Source organism: Capricornis sumatraensis, chromosome 9, assembly GCF_032405125.1.
Source record: "Capricornis sumatraensis isolate serow.1 chromosome 9, serow.2, whole genome shotgun sequence".
Classification (NCBI taxonomy): Eukaryota; Metazoa; Chordata; class Mammalia; order Artiodactyla; family Bovidae; genus Capricornis; species Capricornis sumatraensis.
Window position 1 is genome coordinate 10,851,542 of NC_091077.1, and position 16,026 is coordinate 10,867,567.

Here is a 16,026-nt window from a genome sequence, read left to right on the forward strand (position 1 = left end):
GTAGCTTTTCTGAATTCATTTTAATAGTTATAATATACTTTTGGTGGAGATTTTAGGTTTTCTATATGAAGTATCTTATCTTCTATGGCATGGCTAATGAAAGGCTCCTTTTGTCTCTCCCTGTCAATCAACAAGAAAAAATCTACAACCCAAGGAAGGTGGCTCTGTACAACATACCAGGATATTAGAGAATTCCATAATTGTGTACATCTAAGAAGGGTCCATATAGGATGGGGACCTGAGGGAAAGCAGAGGCACCTCTGCGACCCCAACTTCTCCATTCACCAACCCCTGACATAAGGGTGGCAGAGCCTGTAACTCAGGAGATCCCAGACACCTGGGAAAAGCCTCCATTCCAGTGCCTCAGGCAGCACTCCAACAATACCAGCAGCACCAAGGCATCAACAACCCCAGAGGCCTAGGAAACTAGGGTGAAGAACGACACCTTTGACAGAGGTGGTGGAATTTGCAAAGTGCAAATTTTCAAATGATAAACAAATGCTGCCTCTGTAAGAGAAGCAAACAAAAAGTCTAGTGTTAGCTACCGGACAACAAAAGGAGGCAACGAGCGTCTCCTGGATTGGCAGGGAGGTTCTTGTTTTGTTTATAATAAATTTATTTATTTTAATTGAAGGTTAATTACTTTACAATATCATATTGGTTTTGCCATACAGCAACATGAATCCACCACAGGTATACATGTGTTCCCCATCCTGAACCCCCTTCCCTCCTCCCTCCCCGTACATCTCAGTGCACCAGCCCCAAGCATCCAGTATCATGCATCGAAACTGGACTGGCGACAACTGCTGCACCACCTGGGAAGCCCCCTACCACTGAATGGTTAGAAGCAAATAGAAAAGTGCTCCCTTTTTCAAATGCACCAGTTGAATAACCCGTCAAACACTAGGAAGAACCACAGAAACACCATCACAAAAATAAAATAACAACTCTCCAGAACCCAAACTTCAGTGTATGGAATACTAATAGAGACGAGGTAGCTCTCATGAAGAAGCTCAATAGGCAGTTCAATGGAATAAAAAGAATGATTAGAGGGAATGCTTTTCCAAAATATTGAAACTTTCAGATAGAACCAGACAGAAATTCCAGAGCTGAAAAAAAATATAATAAACCAGATGAAGAATGCATTAGAAATCACTGCAAATGGGACAGAATTAGTGAGTTTGAAGATGGAAATCTAGAAATGATACAAGTAGAAGAGGGAAGAAAAATGAGATATTTAAAAATGAGGAAATTCAATGAGAGTTAACACTCTTTTAGGACGGACAATATTGAGATAATGGGTGTCCCAGGAGAACAGAGGAAGGAAAGAGTGGAGGGTTTACTTAAATAAATAAAACTAAGAACTTAAATAAAACAGAGAACTTCCAAAACCTAGGGAAGGAATTGGATATACAAGTCCTTAAAGTTAAGATCGTCTAATTACCTCATTGCACACAGATTTTTCCCCTCATACTGGGTTGGCCAGAAAGCTCATTTGGGGTTTTGCAAAACGTTCATTAAGAATGGAACTGTCTTAAATGAAATGTTGAAAGAAACTCTTCTACCAGAAACAAAAAGGCAAAAACACACAAAACATATATATATATATAAAACAGAATATCATTGTTGTTGTCACTTAGTTGCTAAGTTGTGTCTGACTCTTTGTGATCCCATGGACTGGAGCCTGCCAGGCTCTTCTGTCCATGGGATTTCCCAAATAAGAACACTTGAGTATGTCACCATTTGCTTCTGCAGGGGATATTCCCATCCCAGTGATCAAACGTGTGTCTCCTGCTTGGCAGTCTGATTCTTTTTACCACTGAGTTGCCTGGGAAGGTGAATATTATTCATCCATGTTGTTCACCTTTTAAGAATGAAAACCTGTCATTTGTAGCAATGTGGAAGGACCTAAAGAATGTTATGCTAAGTCAGACAGAGAAAGATAAATACTGTATTATATCACTTATATGTGGAATCTAAAAGATAATGGTGTTGGGCAAGTTAGGGGAATGGTATTAAGATATACAAACTACTGCAAAATAAGTGAGTAAAAAGTATGCATTGTATAGCACAGGTAACTACATCCATTTTCTTCTAACATCGTTTAATGAAATATAATCTGAGGACTTCCATGGTGGTCCAATGGTTAAGAATTCACCTTCCAATGCAGGGGGCATGGTTTGGTCCCTGTTCAGGGAACTGATAGCCCACATGCTGTGGGACAGCTAAGCCCTTGTGCCACAACTATTGAGCCCATGCCCTGCAATGAGGATTCTACACGCTGCAACTAGGACTTGACACAGCCAAATAAATACATAAATATTTTTAATAAGAAACATAATCTGTAAAAATATTGAATAACTGTGATGTACACTTGAAACTAATACAGTATTGGAAATCAACTATATTTTAAAAATCAGGAAAAAAAAAAAAGAATCAAAAAGTGTTACCTTGGAGACTCCACATGGAGTCATGTAGACATGTATTTGATAATCTACTTTTTCCAGTGACAGTGGTAGGAATCATGGACCCAGACCTGAAAAAGATGATAGATTCCTAATGAGGAAAATAAAATTTATTGAAACCTTGTGAAATACACTGAATGTAGAGTCTAGGATATTAGGAAAAGCAGTTAACATAGTGACCCACAGGGGAATGATATAAACAAAACTGAAATTCTGTGGGCTGAGATTTTCCTTTCTATAAACTTAAAAATAGCAACAGGTGCCTAGAGTATATTTTTGCCACAGGAGTGGCAAAAAGCTTGACTATCCTTTTAATACAACAAAGGAAGAAGACTTGTTACTATGTATTTTATTTCAGAATAAATTTTTCTTAAGAAATCCACCTAGGCATACCATAAACAGTAATTTCCTAATTGTTCTGATCTAAGTTTGAGAATTAATTTGAGTGGGAAAACCAAAAAATGGAAAAGCTGATGAAAATGGGAGCGATCACAAAGCCTAATCAAGTGAGTTTTGTAAAGATCTATGTGAAGAGTTGACTCATTGGAAAAGACTCTGATGCTGGGAGGAATTGGAAGCAGGAGGAGAAGGGGACGACAGAGGATGAGATGGCTGGATGGCATCACTGACTTGATGGACATGAGTCTGAGTGAACTCCGGGAGTTGGTGATGGACAGGGAGGCCTGGCGTGCTGCGATTCATGGGGTCACAAAGAGTCAGACACAACTGAACGACTGAACTGAACTGAACTGAACTGAACTGAACTGAACTGATATAGTCAAAGCTATGATCTTTCCAGCAGTCATGTAGGGAAGTGACAGCTGGACCAGAAAGAAGGCTGAGTGTCGAAGAAGTGATGCTTTCGAATTGTGGTGCTGGAGAAGGCTCTTGAGAATCCTTTGGACTGCAAGAAGATCCAACCAGTCAATCCAAAGGAAATCAACTCAGAATAATCATTGGAAGGACTGATGCTTAAGCTAAAGCTCTACTTTGGCCACCTGAGGCAAAGAGCTGATTCATTGTTAAAGTCCCTGATGCTGGGAAAGATGGATGGCAGGAGGAGAAGGGGGCAACAGAAGGTGAGATGGTTGAATGGCATCACTTACTCAATGGACGTGAGTTTGAATAAACTCTGGGAGACAGTGAAGGACAGAGAAGCCTGGCACACTGCAGTCCATGAGGTCGTAAAGAGTTGGACATGACTTAGCGACTGAACAGCAGCAAAGTGTATGGAGGACCTGAAGTCAAACAAAGGTAAATTCCAAGTAAATCAAAGGAGAAATTTCTGCTTTCTTAAACTGTCAAAGGTCTGTAATTTCTGGCTCTGAGGCTTTGAACATTTCAAGCTTCAACTGTAAACCTTTCTTCAGCCCAGGAAAATTTGCTTTTTATAACTGCTATTTTAATGAATGTTTTCAGAGCCGTCTTTAAGTCTTTGTTCCTCAAACTGTAGATGAAAGGGTTCAGCATGGGTGTGACCACAGTGTGCATCACAGAGGCTGTTTTACTTGAGTGTGAGCTGTGGGTAGCAGCAGAGTTAAGGTACACTCCTAAACCTGTACAGTAAAATAAGGAGACAACTGAGAGGTGAGACGCACAGGTGGGGAATGCTTTATACTTCCCCTGAGCTGATGCAATTCTATGTATGGAGGAGACCAACTTAGAATAAGAGTAAAAGATACCAACAAGGGAAATACTACCCAACAGCCCAGCTGCAAATTTCAACACCATGTCATTAAGAAAGTTGTCAGAACAGGCAAGATAAGCCAACTGTTTGAGTTCACAAAAATAGTGAGGGATTTTCACCTCGCTACAGAAGGACAGCCTCAACACCATTAAGCTGTCTAACAAGGAATGCAGGACACTGATGACCCAGCTAACCAGAACCAGAATTCCACAGAGCTAGGAGTTCATGAGGGCTACCCAGTGCAGGGGGTGGCAGATGTCTAGAAAGTGGTTATAGGCCATTGCTGTCAGGAGGAAGTTATCCAAACCTGCAAACAACATACCAAATACATACGCGCGCGCGCGCGCATGCACAAACACACACACACACACACACACACACACCTGGGTGATACAGGCTTCATAAGTTATAACTTTGCTCTGTGTCTGGATGCTCCACAGCATCTTTGGGATGGTGGTGGAGGTGACACAGATGTCTACAAAGGACAGGTTAGAAAAGAAGTACATGGGGGTGTGGAGGTGGGAATCTGAGCTGATGGCCAGGATGATGAGCAGGTTTCCAAATACAGTGTTCAGGCACATGGAGAGGGGCTGCAGTGTTGTTCCTCTGAAAAACTCAGAAGAAGAAATTCTGAAACTCCTGTTTGGTTCCTTAGTGCCACCTTAGTGGTGCAGGTAACTCCAAAAAAGAAAAAAAAAGAAAAAAGAACCTGACTAATTTTCACACAATCAGGCATGGCTCACTTTGTTGAAATGTTATCATTTACATCTTTCTGTCAAAAAATTAATTTCAACATTTTATTCACAGACCAGGTCCCCTTTATTGATTAATCTAATCACCTCTGGGCTTCCCTGGTGGCTCAGCGATAAAGAATCCACCTGCAATGCAGAAGATGCTGGTTTGATCCCAGGGTCAGAAAGATCCCCTGGAGAAGGGAAAGGCAGCCCACTCCAGTATTCTTGCCTGGGAAATCCCATGGACAGAGGAGCCTGTGGGCTACAGTCCACGGGGTGGCCAAGAGTCCGATATGACTTAGTGAGTAAACAACAACAACTTCATCTCTAATTTGAAAACTATTTCTGCTTTTAGAACTTTCCCCAACATATCATCTATTCAGCACATTTAATGAAAAGTTATTTCCTTCATTTTGGGAATATAAATTCAGTATAATGTTCCAGGTGCTGCCTAGGCAAAGATGGGAGCATTCTGAATAATAAAAGTTCTTAAAAAATCCAGCCATGGAGGGAAAAACACATGACCAAGTAAAAAAGTATTTAGCATGCCAAAGGGTGATAGGTGCTTTGAAGAAATTTGCCTGCTGCTAAAGGGGAAAGAGTGAAGAAGAGTGCAGTTTTGGTAAAATGTTCATGTAAGACATGGAAATATAGTGACATTTGACACAGACTTTCAGGAAAAGGAAGCAGGAGCCACAAATATATCAGATGAAATGTGTGTCGGGCCAGGAGCACAGTCCGTGCAAAGGCTTTAGGAAGCTGCTTATTTAAGATGTGCAGTGTGTGGAGTGACATGAGCAGGAGGGAGAGTGAGGAGAGATGGCGTCAGAGGATGCTGAAAAACAAGGTGGCCTCCCCGTTGCTGCCGAAACTTCAAGTCACAGGGGTCTCTCATCCACACAATGAAATTGTTGCAAAGATGTCCTGTAAATGAATCTCTTCTGTTGATTGAGCTCTGGCCTCTATATATTAGTCACCTCAGAATATGTGAGCTCCCCCTGGTCTCAGGACCTTGCACACTTCACAAGACATGGGCAGAAACACAAACACAGAGTATCCCCTGTCTTCCTAGACTGTTGCTTTCATCTATATTTCACTCCTACTGACCCTGATTAACTAAGAGATGATAAAACTCAAATTGATCAGGTCAGATTATTTGTAAATAATTTTTTATTTATTTCCAGAATTTACAGTTTTTAAATTTTCAGGTACCAACTTGTGGTTCAGTTATGGCATGGCCGCCTTATGCTTTGTATTAACAATCCATTTTTTTTTTCAATAAACAAATATATTTGTGTATGTGGGCTTTTCTGGTGGCTCAAACAGTATAGAACCTGTGTGCAGTGTGAGAGACCTGGGTTTGATCCCTGGGTTGGGAAGAGTCCCTGGAGAAAGTGAAAGTGAAAGTGAAGTCACTCAGTCGTGTCCAACTCTTTGCAACCCCATGGACTGTAGCCCACCAGGCTCTTCTGTCCATGGGATTTTCCAGGCAAGAATACTGAAGTGGGTTGCCATTTCCTTCTCCAGGAGATCTTCCCGACCCAGGGGTTGAACCCAGGTCTCCTGCATTGTAGGCAGATGCTTTACCAGGAATGGCAACCCACTCCAGTATTCTTCCCTGAAGAATTCCATGGACCTAGGAGCCTGGTGGGCTACGGTCTATGGGGTTGATGCCTTGCATTAAAATATATATAACTTTTTCCAGTAAAAAATATGTTTGTGTATTATCTGTATTATTTCTGTAAACCTTGTTTTTAAGATATAGGTATACATTCTGAGAGAAAAAGAGAGAGAGAGAAAGAGATGGACACAAGAGAAAATAAAGATGTAAAGATCTAATAAGCTGAAGCACTCCCTGAGAAAATATGTGGAAAAATAATTCCTTTGATTCTGGAACATTTCATGTGTTACTATATTTCTTTAATGTCTAGGAAAAGTAATAAAAGAGAAAAAAATAAAATAATCCAAGAGATAAAGTTGTGATGTAGTGAGATACAGACTGTACAGCCCGAGAGAAAAATGAGCAAAGAGAATAAAACAATACTTCACAAAGGGATGTATGTAACGTGCAATGAATGTAAAATTAATTTGGTTAATTTTCATACAGGCAGCAAAACTTGCTTTTCCTATGGCTATTTCCTATTCATTTGACTAATTGGTTTTACATGATCTAATAGCAGAAGAGGCCAGACTCTATCTCTCTTTTTATATGTTGCATCTTCTCCTTGTTATTCTTTGATTTTGTTCCTTTTCTGATGAGTCCTAAAGGCTTACTCCAGTTCAAGCTTTAACAATGACATCCCAAGTCTGTACACATAAGACTGGCTCATACCTTGATTATTCCAACATTTTTACAGAGTAACATTTTTTGTCACTATCAGTAACAAAATAGTATTATTAGTTTTTCCTATTTTACATTTTTTTCCTATTATATTCTGGACATTGTATTATACACACATTTCTTTCATTGTACTCTATCTTCTCAACTATGGTGATAGATCTAAACAGGCAGGGACTTCTATTTTGTTCACCTTTGTGTTTTAACCAAGTGTGTAAATATAGATACACTTGTACAAAAATCAATTTATAAAAATGAAAAGTTAGGAAATAAAAAGAACGGCAAGGAGATTGAAATTAGGTTAAAATAGTAGAATTTCAAAACAAATGCAGTAAATAAAATGAAATGGAGTGTTGAAAACTAATTGAACAAGAAATACAGTAGCAGTAACTTATGATATCAAAATAGATTAAATTGGCAATGAACTAGATATAAGACAAAATGATATATAATGTTCCTAGAGTGTACTGGTATGTAGCACATGCTCAATTATTATTTGTTGAATGAAGTATCTCATTATTTATGAGCATACAATATATGACAAGGTTGCACTTCAGTTTATTTAGAAGGATTGAATTGCTGGGAGGAAAAAAAAAAAAAACCTAGCACAAACATCTGTCAAGCTTGCAAAAATAAATTTCCTCCTGCCCTCAAACATCTTACAAAAAATGAGAGTTACAGCATCAGCGTAAGAAGAACCAACACAGTATAGCTAAACATATTGAAATCTACATATAAAATAGTTGGTGGATAAAACTATTTTAGATAAAGCAAGAAACTCAAAGTAAGACAATAAACACATTTAACTAAGTAAATATTTTTAAAATTATTGCCAGTGTCACCTAAAAGTCAACTGAAAACCAATCTTTTGTAAAAATTATTTGAAAGGCTATGAACTGTGGAAAACTTGACTTATAATTTATGGGTGCATAATAATAATAGGCAAATCAAAGTGGTGACCAAATATATAGATATTTACTCTACCTCAGTATATAATTTAAGAAAACGAGAAGAAATCTCTTTTATAGCATCATCTTGGGGAAAACTTAAAGAGCTCACACTTTGGAGTGAGAAGCTTTGAATTAGTAGCAGTGGCATACTCTGATTTTTCTGGCAGAAACATGAGCATTACAACTTTTTAGGTAAACAGTCTGAAGACAGCTGTCAACATTTAAAATGCTAATAGTCTTTAATTTGAGGGTCTTCAGAGTTGGCATGGTTGACATTCAAGTCCAGATCATTGTGGCGGAATCTGTCTTTTTATACATTGTGACCCCTGTGGAGCCACCTGTGTAACAGACAAAAAAAAAAAAAAAAAAAAAAAAACAGAATATTGCTCAGTGTATCCTGGGTGACAAAATCATCCATGATTCCAACCACAGTTTAAACATCACTATCTCAACATTAATTAGTAGCATTGATTAAAGAAGCAACATAATGATAAAGAATATAAGAGTAAAAGTGAGGGTAACGCAGGCACACCACGAAATGTTGAAAGGCCATGAACAATGAATCATCATTAGACTAGCGATTGGAGGCAAGCCCATGAGGAAATATTAAAATGGAGCAGGGAGTAGGGAAAATGACTGCATTCAAACAAAAGAGTACTTATGAAGTATATGGAGCATGTGTGGATAACATAAAAATTGAAGTTTTAAAAGAATCTAAAAATTTATGGAAAATTGTTGGTGAGAATACAATTAGGTTAAATGGAGTGGTTTAAAAACAACTATATGTTTTATGTGGAATCTAGAGAAATAGTACTGATGAACCTATTTTCAGGGAAGGAATGGAGATGCAGACATAGAGAATGGACTTGTGGATGCAGCAGGGGAAGGAGAGGAGGGGATAAACTGAGCAAGTAGCGTTGACATATATATGCTACCGTGTATAAAATAGCTAGCTATTTGGAAGCTGTTATATAACACAGGGAGCCCAGACCTAGAGGAGTGGGGTGGCAAGGGGAGGGAGGGAGGCTCAAGAGGAGGGATATATGTTTATATTTATATTATATATTTATATATGATATAATTATTAAAATATATATAATTCTGGCTTATTCGTGTTGTTCTACAGCAGAAACCAGAACAACAATGTAAAGCAATTATCCTCCAAATAAAAAATAACTATGAGACAAAATAAAATGAAATTCTATAACTAAGTTATATAAACATATGAACTAGTAATAATTTAATGACATCAACATTGGTTCAGTTCAGTTCAGTTCAGTTGCTCAGTCATGTCCGGCTCTTTGCGACCCCATGAATCGCAGCATGCCAGGCCTCCCTGTTCATCACCATCTCCCAGAGTTCACTCAGACTCATGTCCATTGAGTCAGTGATGCCATCCAGCCCCTCATCCTCGGTCGTCCCCTTCTCCTCCTGCCCCCAATCCCTCCCAGCATCAGAGTCTTTTCCAATGAGTCAAATCTTCACGTGACGTGGCCAAAGTACTGGAGTTTCAGCTTTAGCATCATTCCTTCCAAAGAAATCCCAGGGCTGATCTCCTTCAGAATGGACTGGTTGGATCTTCTTGCAGTCCAAGGGACTCTCAAGAGTCTTCTCCAACACCACAGTTCAAAAGCATCAATTCTTCGGCGCTCAGCCTTCTTCACAGTCCAACTCTCACATCCATACACGACTACTGGAAAAACCATAGCCTTGACTAGATGGACCTTAGTTGGCAAAGTAATGTCTCTGCTTTTGAATATACTATCTAGATTGGTCATAACTTTTCTTCCAAGGAGTAAGCATCTTTTAATTTCCTGGCTGCAGTCACCATCTGCAGTGATTTTGGAGCCCAAAAAATAAAGTCTGACACTGTTCCACTGTTTCCCCATCTATTTCCCATGGACTGATGGGACCAGATGCCATGATCTTCGTTTTCTGAATGTTGAGCTTTAAGCCAACTTTTTCACTCTCCTCTTTCACTTTCATCAAGAGGCTTTTTAGTTCCTCTTCACTTTCTGCCATAAGGGTGGTGTCATCTGCATATCTGAGGTGATTGATATTTCTCCCAGCAATCTTGATTCCAGCTTGTGTTTCTTCCATTCCAGCTTTTCTCATGATATACTCTGCATAGAAGTTAAATAAGCAGGGTAACAAGATACAGCCTTGACGTACTCCTTTTCCTATTTGGGACCAGTCTGTTGTTCCATGTCCAGTTCTAACTGTTGCTTCCTGACCTGCATACAGATTTCTCAAGAGGCAGGTCAGGTGGTCTGGTATTCCCATCTCTTTCAGAATTTTCCACAGTTTATTGTGATCCACACAGTCAAAGGCTTTGGCATCATCAATAAAGCAGAAATAGATGTTTTTCTGGAACTCTCTTGCTTTTTCCATGATCCAGCAGATGTTGGCAATTTGATCTCTGGTTCCTCTGCCTTTTCTAAAACCAGCTTGAACATCAGGAAGTTCACGGTTCACGTATTGCTGAAGCCTGGCTTGGAGAATTTTGAGCATTACTTTACTAGCATGTGAGATGAGTGCAATTGTGTGGTAGTTACTAACATAAAATTAAACTAGCAAAGACCTGGAAATAAATAATGCAACAGAAGAGCTTTTAGAATGTAGGGAGAAAACAGTATTTAGTTAGAATTTCATCTTATAAGAAGATTCGTGGATTTCAATGTGCTAAAAGAGAATAGAGATTATCTTTAGTCAAATGGTAAAGAAGAAAACCTTCCACGTGATGGCCAATTGTGATGCAACTTTTAGACATGATCTAATAAAAACAGACAAAAAGATCAATAAGAAATAACCAATACAATATTGTAAAGTAATTAACCTCCAATTAAAATAAATAAATTTATATTTAAAAAAATAAAAATAAAAGAAATAACAGAGATGTAAAAATGTGTTGGATGTCAAATGCAACTTGGCACTTGCCATTTGACAAGTGCACTGTTGTAGCTGCTGACCTCCAACACTCCTGAAGGAGCTCAGGGTAGAGAGTAGAAATGAGGCACTCTGTGCTGGTGGCAGGAGCAGGGAACAGGGGGAACTGGCGGGACAGGTCTCCAGATAATTAGATACTCTCAGGAAATGATTTTATGAGCCCAAGTCTTGTATCTCCTCATATCTAGAAAAGCACTAAAATCCTTCATAGTGACAACTGTTTCTTGTGAATAGCAGAAGCTTCATAAGACCAGCAGAAACTGTCTACAAAAAAGTATGTGCCCGACTCCATAACAAAATCACATATATGCCGTTATTTCCCCCCTACCTCTTTGAAGCTATCTGAGGTGCTGTCTTCTGGGCTGCAGACTTCCTGTTGTTACAAATAAAACTTAACTCAGAAATGAATCGCCAGTCTAGGTTTGATGCTGGATACAGGATGCTTGGGGCTGGTGCACTGGGATGACCCAGAGGGATGGTATGGGGAGGGAGGTGGGAGGGAGGTTCAGGATTGGGAACACATGTACACCCATGGCAGATTCATGTTGATGTATGGCAAAATCAATACAATATTGTAAAGTAATTAGCCTCCAATTAAAATAAATACATTTAAATTTTAAAAAATTTGCAACTCTCATGGTGTGCACTTTTTTTCTTTGACATGGAAAAAGTGTAAAGGGCGATGTATTAGCACTGTGATGTGTTAAGTTGCTTCAGTCTGACTCTTTGCAACCCCATTGACTGCAGCATGCCAGGCTCCTCTGTCCACAGGAATTCTCCAGGCGAGAATACTGTAATAGATTGCCATGCCCTCCTCCAGGGAATCTTCCCAACCTAGTCATCAAACCCGCATCTCTTATGTCTCCTGCATTGGCAGGCAGGTTCTTTACCACTAGGGCCACCTGGGAAGCCCCATATTAGCACTAATGAATCACAAATTTTAGCATCATTTTTGCTTAAAACAATGATTTGCAAGTGGAAAACATTAAAGTGACAGCTCATCTCCTTCAGGGAAAAAAAAAAAAAAACTTAAAAATAAAAAACAATGGAGACCACACAGTGTGATTGATGGATAGGTCTAACCACACAAAATTTATAAACACCCACAGTTCCCCTCCAATACATTATATATAGATAAAAGAACTAAATGACAAACAGCCACACAAAAATAGTCCAATTCTGTTATTGAAGAGTTGCAATCAAAAATAGGAACAAAGTTTCTCTGATTCTTCTCTACCAAAGCAAGGAGTCATACAGATAATTAGAGATAAAGAAAGTAAATGGCTAATAAATCCACAAACATAACTACCCTCATAGGTAATGAAATGATTGCAAAGTAAGATAATTAGCATACCTCTTCTCACTTCTAAAATTTTTTTCCACAGAAGATACTGTGAAATATGTTTCTCACAACCACAAGGATTTTTGCAAAGATGCATTTGCACGAATTCCTTGGTGTGGATCTTTCTTATCAATAAGTAAACATGGTCAAATATGCCATCTTAAAACTTAGAAAGAAATGTTTTCATTTCATTTTATACCCCTCCACAGCTAGTACACTATTTCTCCACTCCAGTTAATAATAAGATACTTTGACATAAGTCCTACTTTAACTAGAAGTACTTTTTTGCCTCTCATCTCTTTTCTGATGGAGCTTCCATTCCTATTAATAGTTCATTCTTATCACTGAACATTACCTTACTGAATTCAATGTTTGTGTCTCTTTTTTAGCATCTAAAAATTACTCTGAATTTTCACCAAGCAACCACATCCTGTCCATCCTGAGGGATGCAGCAGGGGACTATATACAACTCCCTGTCTGCTCATTAGCACATTTCTCTCCTGTTACAAATGCTTCTAAATAATTGGTCTTCTTGCCAGACACTGGTCTGAACAGAAAGAATAGTTTCCTTGTTGAATCTCTGTTCCTAAGCGACTGGGCTATAAGCCAGGTGAATTCAGTTTTTATTATTCTTTATCTAATACTTCTCCTGACTTCCAGAGGTCTACCTTGAAGTTGTTTTTTCCAGTTTATAATATTGAGCAACTCATCTTGCTTACGTTTCTTGGACTTCCAAAGCCTTAACTTGTGATGGGGATAAAACTCCTGATTTTTCTAGAAGGTTGATTTTTCCCTCCTTAACAAGGGGGATATCTTTTTTTCTATGACGTAAAACTTTTATAATACTGTCCTTAGCTTTGTGACACTTTTGCCAAATAATGAGGGATTTCATATTTATATAGCAGTAGAAGTGTTACTTAAAGCTCAGTATTTAAAGTTTGTTAATTACAAGAGATATATTTAGGTCTTAGCACTTAATATGTATTGTCTAATTTTGTTTTGAAAAGTCTTGTCTATGCATGCTTAGTCATTTAGTCGTATCTGACTCTTTTGTAACACTATGGGCTGTAGCCTGCCAGGCTCCTCTCCATGGGATTTATCAGGCAAGAGTACTGGAGTGGGTTACCATTTTCTCCTTCAGGGGATCTTCCTGATCCAGGGATAGAAGATGCATGTCCTGTGTCTCCTGCATTGCAAGCAGATTCTTTACCCACTGAGCCACTGAGGAAGTCTTATTGTCTATGAACAGTTACTATTATGATCTCTGTTCTTCATGCAAGAGTGGAGTTTAGAGGGATTTTTTTTTTTGATCACTCTTTCAACAACTTTCTTTTTTTAATTTAAATGTATTTATTTTAATAGGAGGCTAATTACTTTACAATATTGTATTGGTTTGATCTGCTCAGGTTATAGTCTGATTAACGAATGGAATCTTGATTGGAAATATGTCAGGATGCTTTCAGTTCTCAAACTCTGTAGCAGTGTTTATCAACCATGTACGATTTTCCTCCTGGGGATATTTGACATTGTCTGGAGGGACAGGCTGGTAACACTAGCAATGCGGAGAATAGCACCAACAAATCATCAAGCACAAATATCAATGGAAAGAATATCAATTCTGGACCGACACTTCAACTTTTTGATGTGCACAGGAGTAACTGGTAAACTAGGGAACTAGGGACGCTAGTTCAAATATAAATTCTGATTCAGCATGTCTCCTGTGATCCCAGAAACTCTGCATTTCCAACAAGCTCCTGGATGATATTGATGCTGCAGGTCCTAATCTATGGACCACTGTCTGAGTTGCAAGACTGTGGTCATGTGTTAAGAGTCAGCTGGGTTCAATTTTTCTTCACCATATATTTTGCTAATATAAGACTTTAATGAAAAGCATATTCAACCAATTCAGAGGCTACCATATATTCTGCGTATGATTTATATTACAAACCTCAAGGGACTTCATTTAGTATACTTCTGAAAAGACTGTGTAGTAAACAGAATGTGTTTTTGTACTCAGTTGCATCAGACTCTTTGGACTGTAGCCCGCCAGGTTGCTATGTCCATAGGATTTTCCAGGCTAGAATACTGGAGTGGGCTGCTATTTCTTCCTTCGGGGGATCTTCCTGACCCAGGGATCAAACCTGCATCTCCTGCATTGACAGGTGAATTCTTTACCAGTAAAGCCACTTGGGAAACCAGTAAACAAAATAAGGACTTCCAAAAGATGTCTAGCTACAAATCCCAAAAACCTTAGAATATGTTAGTTTATATATTATATAATTATATTATATATTATATAAATGTAATTATATATTAAATAAAATTTTGTCTCAGACAACTAAGGTTAAACCTCTCATTTCATTTGTTTAACTTACCTTGGGTGAGGCTATGTTACCTTGCAATTCCATCTCAATAGAAGACTAAGTTTTAAGTACTTCTAGAGACAGGCTACCTGCTCTAGCTGGCTCAGTAAATGGCCTTTTCATAAATGTAAGTATGAGTCTGATGGTCTGATTCTGAGGCTTTTGAGGAATAAATACAGGAATATAATTTACTATGAAAATTAAGGTTACCCATATGGGGTTGCACAGAGTCAGACACGACTGAAGTGACGTAGCAGCATTCTATTTTAATTCTGTTTAAGCCAGAAAGAAAAACACCAATACAGTATACTAACACATATATATGGAATTTAGAAAGATGGCAATGACGACCCTGTATGCAAGACAGGAAAAAGGACACAGCTGTGTATAACGGACTTTTGGGCTCAGAGGGAGAGGGAGAGGGTGGGATGATTTGGGAGAATGGCATTCTATCATGTATACTATCATGTAAGAATTGAATCGCCAGTCTATGTCTGACGCAGGATACAGCATGCTTGGGGCTGGTGCATGGGGATCACCCACAGAGATGTTATGGGAAGGGAGGTGGGAGGGGGGTTCATGTTTGGGAACACATGTAAGAATTAAAGATTTTAAAATTAAAAAAAAATAAAAATAAAAATAAATAAATAAATTTCTACACTGTTGTTCATGTTAATTCAAACATTCATTATTTGATTTCTATCATCTCCAACTTCCTCTCAAATTCTGTTTCACCATAAAAGAAGAGATCATAGCTGTCTATGCATTTGTATGTAAATGTGTTTGTGCTTATTTGAAAGAAGAATGTGTACAAATGCATATACACAGACCACTATCATGAATGTTTTCTTTGAATATAATGATATATTTCCACACTTTTTTAATTCACCATACATATCTCTTTAAATTTATTTTTTAATCTCACAGTACCTTCAGAAATATAGGCTTCCCAGATGGCTCAGTGTTAAAGAGTCCACCTGCCAATGCAGGAGACACGGGTCAGAAAGCTTCCCTGGAAAAGGGAATGGCAACCCACTCCAGTATTCTTGCCTGGGAAATCCCGTCAGAGGAACCTGGCAGGCTACAGCCCATGAGGTGCAAAGAACCAGACACAACTGAAGCAATTTAGCATGCTTGCACCTTCAGAAATAAGAAAATTGAGATTTATGGAAACTAAATTTTTACTAATTACATACAAAAC

General features: G+C 38.5%; 1 pseudogene; it reads right to left on the bottom strand.

The window, feature by feature from the left end:
- Positions 1 to 3,806: 3,806 nt before the first annotated feature.
- On the bottom strand, positions 3,807 to 14,870 carry LOC138085631 (olfactory receptor 7A10-like; annotated as a pseudogene).
- Positions 14,871 to 16,026: the final 1,156 nt, after the last annotated feature.